Source organism: Micrasema longulum, unplaced genomic scaffold (genome assembly GCF_059751315.1).
Source record: "Micrasema longulum isolate JH-2025_06_02 unplaced genomic scaffold, ASM5975131v1 h1tg002326l, whole genome shotgun sequence".
Taxonomy (NCBI): Eukaryota; Metazoa; Arthropoda; class Insecta; order Trichoptera; family Brachycentridae; genus Micrasema; species Micrasema longulum.
Window position 1 is genome coordinate 7,732 of NW_028279476.1, and position 9,208 is coordinate 16,939.

General features: G+C 33.2%; 1 long non-coding RNA gene across 1 annotated transcript; it reads right to left on the minus strand.

The window, feature by feature from the left end:
• Nucleotides 1–4,030: 4,030 nt before the first annotated feature.
• LOC148272462 (uncharacterized) lies at nucleotides 4,031–5,613 on the minus strand. Its single transcript, XR_015824828.1, has 3 exons — nucleotides 5,421–5,613; nucleotides 5,102–5,292; nucleotides 4,031–4,949 (listed from the first exon to the last, which is right to left on the minus strand). It is a non-coding gene; the product is annotated as an uncharacterized LOC148272462 (long non-coding RNA).
• Between the last annotated feature and the right edge of the window lie 3,595 nt (nucleotides 5,614–9,208).

Below are 9,208 nucleotides of genomic sequence, written 5' to 3' on the forward strand. Positions count from 1 at the left end.
TGCACTCACAATTTTATTTATTCTCAAAACATGTTTAAAATTTGTATTATTTTTTTTTTAGATTTAAGAAACCATTTAAGTAGTTTGTGAAAAAACCTTGCATATATAAGCAAGGTGAAATTAATGAAAGGATAATAAAATTATTTAAAAAAAAAAAAAAAAACCTAACCTAACCTAACCTAACCTAACCTAACCTAACCTAACCTAACCTAACCTAACCTAACCTAACCTAACCTAACCTAACCTCTGCATACAAGAATCTTCGAGAAATCTCGAGAAAAGAGGCATTGAATGCAAATTCTTGTGGATACGTGGTCATAACGGTCTCTCTGGAAATGATAGAGCTGATGAGTTAGCGAAAGATGCAGCCTTACACGTAAAAACTGTAAAGCTATACACAAAGTTTCCACTAAGCTACGCAAAAAGGGAACTAAGAGAAAAGTCTCTCGAAGAATGGGAAAACCGATACCAAACAAGCTCTACTGGGTCAGTAAATAAATATTTCTTTGAAAATTTAAATGACTGCAAACAATTTGGCAAAGCAAACAAACACACCTTTGAATTAACACAAATTCTCACAGGTCACGGTGCTACACTTTCGTATCTTCACAGATTTAAATTGAAGAGTAGCAGTGCCTGCCCATGCGATACGCTAAGCGAGCAAAATGTCCAACATCTTCTCCTTCACTGCCCAATGTTTGCGAAAGACAGGTATGATTTGGAAAAAGAGTGCAACAAAAGAAAAATTGCAATTGAAGATTTTCGGACAGTTCTACAGCACAGCATATTGTCCCAAAAGTTCGTGTCTTACGCTAAACTAATAATAGAAAAAATAAGGCCAATGAACAAGTAATGGGGCAAGTACCCAAAACTTTTCAACTGTGATATGCATGCACTAACAATAGACATAGCTATATTTTATATTTAAATTGCTATAGTTTAACCATTTTACAGTTGTTACTGTTATTTTGTTACTTGTTGTTACTTGTTGCTTTGACTGACTCTGTAATGTAACTTTTGTTACATTATTGTTTTGAAGTTGATATGTAACTTTTGCTACATATATATTGTTATGAAGTAGGTGCGTAACTTTTGTTAAGTATCTATTGTTAAATAACTTATTGTTACAAATTATTATGTAACTTTCGTTACATTTATTGTTATTATGTTATAGAAATATAAATTTATGTTAATCCCTTTCCAGTCAAGGTTTTACATGGTTCCCTTGACAACGGTGCTGATTCCAATTCCGAGTCTCGACATGCGCACGTGTTGCTGGATATGTTGTGGTGACTAAGTTAGTGTACGCAGAGCGCACTTGGCAAAAACCGCAAGGTGACCGCCTGTGCATGAAGCGTGACACTGGACTGGGAATCGCGACATTGTTTGGTAAAACGTGGGCGGGCGGGACGAAGATGGATAGGCACTAGACGAATGTCGGAAAGTGCAAATAGTCCATGTCACAGCTTCAACACAAAACATAAACACATAAAATCATACACAAAGCACTAACAAAAATAACAGCCCAAAAATATCACCTTGTATAGTTATAAGCAAGGGATATCAAATAACACAACAAAGAAAAAAAAAAAAAAAAAAAAAAAACCTAACCTAACCTAACCTAACCTAACCTAACCTAACCTAACCTAACCTAACCTAACCTAAACGAATAAAAAAATACTTTTGTCGGCCTCGTGGTGTAATGGTCAGCGCATTTGCCTACCAAGCAAGAGGTCTCGGGTTCGATTCGCGACATGGTCGATACAAAATATTTATTTAAAGGGTGTTTTTACACCAAAATATTTCATAGTCGTCGAGCCTTGATTACTTTACCAAATTCACGAGGTACCTCGGCATACTCCACAATGTCCTGTTCGGACCAGTGCGAAGGGATGCCTTTGATAACACCCTGTTTAGTAATTTGGAAAGTCGGGATTAATACCTACATTGAAATTACCCTTTTTGGCTATTTCAGATGCTACAAACGTATTGGCTTCGTTTGCCGTCTTAAACTCCACAGAAACGCGGTTACGACCGACGGACTTAATTCCGTCCCGGGCAGTCCAGATGTTATTTCTATGAAAAAATCAACCAAAGTCAATATCTTACAGGTTGGTCGGGGTGACACCGTCTACTTGTACCTACTTTGGTTACGTGTACAATGAATGGTGCGCGATCCATTCCATTATACATTCGGGATTGAACTTTGGTAGGTGTGGTGGTAGGTGGAACCGCGTTTAGGACCTGTGAGGTACTTGTGGTTGCAGAAGTCAGAGGTCGAGAGGTTGAGGGTTTGTGTGGGAGGGGGTGGTCTAAATCAGAACTCGATTTCTTCTTCGTATTAATAAGTTTCGGTTTTTTGGATTTAGCCTTTATTGTTACAAATTCGGCGGGGTCTGGAACTGCATCCATAGTGCCGCACGATAAATCAGATTGGGATTCATCCGGTGAATCCGGTGGTTTCTCTTTATCATCCATGTGTTTTTTTAAAATATTACAATGAAAATTAACTAAATTAAAGAATATTTACACATGCGGAAAAAAAAGTTTTGTTACCTGGTTTGAGGTTTCAGGACAATCGGAATAAAACAAAACTAAAATAAACTCATTCTACTATAGACACTTTATAGTATAAAAAGAATATAACTAACCCTCTGTTTTTTAACAAATTAGTACGTTATTTTCAATTAAACATATATTAAACACAATTATAATTTTTTACGACACAAAATCAACTGCCACCAATGTAAGTCATAGACAATCATTTCTCCAATTTATAAATCAGGCCCTAAATCGGAGGTCATAAATTATAGACCGATTTCTAAACTATCCATTTTTTTCAAAACTACTTGAGAAGAAAATTAATTATCAAGTATCCGTAGCACTTAAGTCTTCTCTTAGTTTATTCTTCACAGCATGGATTTACATCTGGTAGATCTACCATGACCAATTTAGTTTATTATACTAAATATCTTCTTAAAACTTATGGACAACCGATTCCAAGTTGATTTAATCTACACGGATTTTAGTAAAGCCTTCGATTAAGGTGAGGTCATAAAGTTCAACTTCAAAAAGTTAAACTAATTGGCATTAGTGGTAATTTATATCGATGGACGTGTCCTTTCATTAAATACAAAACCAACTGGTTTTCCGTTACTTCTGGCATACCCCAAGGATCAATAAATTCTAGGGCCCCTTCTATTTAACATATTTATCAACGTCATTCAGGAATGCTTTCTTCGTGCCAAATCTGTACTCTTGCTGACAATAGTAAAATATTTATGAAAATAAATTCAATTGAGGACTGTAATCTCTAAAGCTAGGGTTTCCTAGGACAGCGGCGCCCCTTGTCTTAACTGCCGTAGTGAACGGTGATGCGGTGTTGTCAACACCGTTTTTCTAGGAAACCACTCTCTAGTCACCGTTACGACGGCTGTCCACCGCATCACCGTTCAGTCTTAGGAAACCCTAGCTTCACAGGCTGATTTGATCCGCCTTTCAGATTATTGCTGCATCAACTATCTTAGCCTTAATATAAAAAAATGCACTGCTTTCTCGCGTAAACATAACACTTTAAATTTTTAGTATGCGAGAGTTTTTATGAGAACGGATCAAATTATAACTAAAGTAAATACATTTTTAAAAGATCCTCCAAACTCGAAATGCGTGTTTGGTGGGGGCCAGTTTTGCAATCCAGATTACCGATATCTTTACTCTCCTTATTAAAAACTTTTACATTTAATGTTTTCCAATAAATACAATGTAAAAGAAGCAAGAATATAAAATTACTAACTTATTGATTTAAGTTAATAGGTAAGTACACGTTCAATGCATAATGTTTTAGATAATTAAATATACCCGACCAAAACAGAGATTTGATAATTCCTTATGGGTGAATTAATAATTAAGTGATATTAGTGAGCATGAAGTGTCCGGGCGGGTGAAAACTACAGTTTTCGGTGTAAAATGAAACCAGATTTTTGGACATGGATTATTATATTTTTCATTACACTTTACATTTATACAAACGTATAATTATTGGTATAAATTTAAGTTACTAGAATTTCACTCGTCCATGCACTTTGTAGCTGCAAGACGATTAGTAATCTAGCTTCAATAGGTAAATGTTATCAACCATTAAATTTCCAAATTGAGTAAATTGGGTCTAAAATTCCAACCGTCCGTGCGCTCAGTAGCTGCAAGACTTGATGTAATCTAACTTCTATTTATATATATATATTTTTTTTTTAATATCACTTAAACTCATTTATTGTACAGCGCCCTTGAGATGATTTCTACAAAAACGGCGCTTTATAAATTATCCAACATATTGGTCGCTCACCGGTTATTCCATATGCCATCTCAGTGATACATTCCAGTTCGAGCAAACCAATTATGCGTAATCCCGTTATATTTTTTCTAAAAATGTCAAAGATGCCACGTTCTACGTTAAATCAGGCAAATAAAAAAAACTGGTGGTCATAACCCAGATAGCAATTTAAACTTGCCTCAAGCTTGTATCAAGTTTGAAGTATCAAGAGTTCAAGCTTGACCCAAGTTTGAGATTGCAACTCTGTAAACTTGAGGCAAGTTTAAAGCAAACTTCCTAGTTACCATCCAACAAACTTGCATGATGTTTGTTTTTACAAACATCATGCGAGTTTGGATTTATTTAGAAAAAAAACAACAAAAAAAAAACAAAAAAAACAAAAAAAAAAAGAAAAAAAAAGAAAAAACAAAAAAAAACAAAAACAAAAAAAAACACGAAGCTTCTTAAAAATATTAATATTAAATAAAATATCTTGTTATTATTACTCAGTATATTTATTTTAAATAAATAATAAAAATTACGGGCTATTTTTGCCAAGAAAGTCAGATGATGTGATGTCAAATAATTTATGTCAATTGACTAGAGATCAGAGTCCGGTGCATTTTTTTGTCTCTCAGCTCTGAAACAAATAAATAAAACTGTTTTATGACTTACTATCTTTTTGACTAATGGAATTTCATCATGGTTAAAAGTATCCGATATTCAAATCCAAACTTGTTGCAACAGAGGGAAAACATTTTGAGAAGGGAATATGGAAGTCTAGGTATTTACTGGGTTTATGTACTGTCATTGGCTGGTTTAAGTGGCCACTTTACAAACTGTGTAACATTAAGCGTTCTGCCTGCGTTTAAACATCTTCATTTCCTCAACTCTTCCATCTGTTAACTTTTGTGAAGTATAAGATCCTCTGGGGTTAAAGTATTGGTTTATTATACCCATATATTATCAACAGCCTTTTCGTTCTGTAAATAAAACATAATTCAATCAATTCTATTTAATAATAGTATAATGTTTGTGATATTTAATAATTAATCAGTTTAAACTCTTGTTAGCATTATGCAGTGGATGAGATTATCATACTCGTACTTACATTTAAAGAGCTCTTGACAAGACGGTTTTGTCGAGTGACAGTGCAACAAAAACTCATTTTTAATGTTTTTTCCTCAGTGGCATATCAATTGTTTATCCTTTAAACTAAATATTAACACTTAGACAGTATTAAAAGTTTTAAAATCGCCGGAAAAACGTCCAATGATAAATGCATTAATAAAAATGACATGACACCCACGTACAAAAACGGTGAAATATTTCATTTTTCTATGACTTTGATAGTATTGCCAATCTGAATGTTGTTTGGAATTAACCTCTTTTTTGGATATTTGTCATGCACTAATTTAATTCGGCGGCCTCCGTGGTGTAGTGGTTAAGACATTTGGCTCACACATGGAAGGTTCTGGATTCGACTCCTGGTGAGGCTGGGCGTACCGTGCTGTAATTCACTGTTGTGGTGCCAAAAAAAAATCGGTCTTGTAGAAAAGTCCTGGGATTGATTTGAATTGATTTCATTCTATGTACCACCTAGATTAAGCAGAACATCTACAATATTTTATTGTCAAAATTCTCGAACGGTAGCTCAATATAACTCACCTATTGTTATATTACAGAATACCGGGAATGAATATGCATCACATTTTGATATATTTAGTTTATCTCTGCCTAACTTAAAAAATAAAGTGACCAACATATTTTTATCAAAAAGAGCAAATCATCTTCAGAGGATTGGGTTGGAATAGTTATAATTTGATTGATTAATGTATTTTGTTATTGTATAATTTCTTTAATATATGTATGTATTTCAAGTAATTAATAATGTGTACAGTACGAGTATATTAATATTTCATACTCGATTTTTTTTTGTAGAAATGCCGTATATAAATAAATAAATAAATAAATAAATAACAGTTTAAATTAAAAAAAGGAATTCTCTCCATAGTTTTATGTATATGGCAATGTTTTGATCATCACTATATGACTTCTGGAGCTCAATCACAGATGGCTATCGACATGCTAAAAAACGTGCTAAGTATTTGAGCGATCACCACGAACAATCATGAACACGCTGAAGTTAAAGCGGTCGCGTTGCAAAACGAAATTCAACTTCGGTCAGTTCAAGAGGATTGGTTGAATCTCGCACAGGAACTTATCTATGGCGTTTTGCAACGCGACCGCTTTAACTTCAGCGTGTTCATGATTGTTCGTGGTGATCGCTCAAATACTTAGCACGTTTTTTAGCATGTCGATAGCCATCTGTGATTGAGCTCCTGGATTCTGAAATACCATTCTTGACATAACAAGAGTCCAGCAAGTTTCGTCAAAACTTGTCTCTTCAAATTTGACATAACAATATTCCAGCAACTTTTGATAAAAACTTGTCGCGTCAAATTTTCCTTTTCAACCTTCCATCAATCTTAAATCAAGTTTGTACCAAGTTTCACTGCTATCTGGGAACTGTCAACTGCTAAACCCTAGTATTGCTAATATGTTATTGCGTCACTCTCGTATTTAAAATGTCAACATGAACCAATTGAATTTATTTAAAATAAAACACTTTGTTAATTTACCACACAAGAGTTTAATACATTAAAACACGACTAGTTTCGGGTAATCAGTATTACTCACCCTCAGGTGTAAATATTTACACGATTACCCCAATTTACTGATTACCCGAAACTAGTCGTGTTTTAAATGTATTGAACTCTTGTTTGGTAAATTTACAAAGTGTTTTATTTTAAATAAATTCAAAATGCTTTTCCCACAAAGTAAATGCTGAAACGATAAATAATATGAAATAATTGTTTAATGGGTCGTATCACACTGTTATATTTTATCATTATTAAACTAGCACCTGAAGCGTGAAATCGATCGCCTTACTTTATAGTAAATACTTGCGATAAGCTGCATTTATTTTATCTTACAGCATCTTATGTTCCATCAGGTAAGGGGATAAGGCTTTGAAGATGATAATTTTTATAAAAAAATACGTTCGAAATTGATAGTTTGTCACTGATTATTTATTTCAAATGTAGAAAATATGCATGAATCTATCCTCTCTGCTTACTCTTTTGTAGAAACATCATGATGGCAATATACTTAATTAATGGTTAAAGCTTTATTGTTAATAGTATATATTCGTAGGTATTATTAAATATTGATTTTTTTTAAACAAAAATGAAGGTATGCAGTTATTGCAAACATAAACAATCGAAAAAAATCATGTTAACTGATGATTTGAAAATTACAGTTTTAGTCATTTAATTTATCCAGTCATAAAAATATTTTTTATTTCGATATTACACACTTAGCTAGATCTATTAAACGAACCCTTGGATGTCTAGACTGACCATATATGGTGATGTAACACGTATTGAGCTCGTGGCGAGCACGTGCAATGAGGGCCAGTCTCGTTGAACAGGGTTGTAGCACAGACTAGGGTATAGAAAAAACGTCATTCGAGACTTGAGAGTTGTTTTAGATTTCAAGCAAAATGCTTGGCTTAAAAGGATAAAGAAAAAACGTATAAATTTAATAAAATACAAATTTGATTTTACTCCAAATGCAATTCAAACCTGGAGTACAAAAAAAGTGATTGCAGATCAATTATTACCAAACTACATTCAATTTGCCGGTACCCAGGACAAATTCAAGAAAGAATGATTTTTTCAATAGAGCATATCATTATTACAATAGACGTTTTATAATACGCCTGCACTTACGTCATCAAAAATGTACATTTATGTTTATGTTTTGTATTATCTTCAATGTTTTTATATAAGTTGTTTTGATTTATTTTCGTGTTTTAAAAATATATTTATTAATTTACTTATTTATTGTATATAAATAAATAAATATTTTTCATTTATTACAATTATTTCATTTTTTTAATTACTTTTATTTAATAAATTAATATTTATATTTATTACACAAACATATTTTATTTGTAGTATAAGAACTACTAATATTTTTTAATTTTTAAATTAATTTTATTTTACTACTGGGTACTGGATAAAATATGTGTACACTTTATATTATGTATCTTTTTTGGGTGATACCGTGTATGTTGGATTTGATCCGACGTTTCGGCTACCATTGCAGGAGCCATCTTCAGGGAAAACTGTGTGTTTTATAAAGAAATGTATGTGTTTATGTACTAGTAATTTGTACCGTGTCACAGTCAGTAGTAGGCACATTTCTAGTTTTGTAGGAAAGAATAATTATGTTTATGTAAGAAACAAATTGACAACATTATTAAATCGCAAGGGACAAAGAAGAACAAGGAAGAAGATATTACCAGAGGGACTGCATACCTGCCATATGTACAGAATGTAACTGACATGATAGCCAAAGTGCTGAAGAAACAAAATATTGCAACAACGTTTGGGACTGTGGGAAAAATAAAAGACCATTTAGTAAACCCAAAAGTTAAAAATCCTCTAGAAACTGAAGCCGTGTACAAACTAAGTTGCCAAGGATGTGATAAAGTGTATATTGGACAAACAGGGCGCACAGCAAAGAAGAGAATTGACGAACACAAAAGAGCGTGTAAACTTGGCCATCCAGACAAATCCGCAATAGCGGAACACTTTATAGACACCGGACATTTTTTCGCCTTTAAACCAAAAATTCTACATAAACCTAGTAATTATAGTGCACGAATAATAAAAGAGGCAATTGAAATACACAGACATCCAGATAATATAAACAATGACGACGGGCTTAAATTAAATTCAACATGGTTCCCAGCACTACATATGACAAAAACGAATAGATATATGCCTACTGCCGGCTGCGACACGGTACAAATTACTAGTACATAAACAT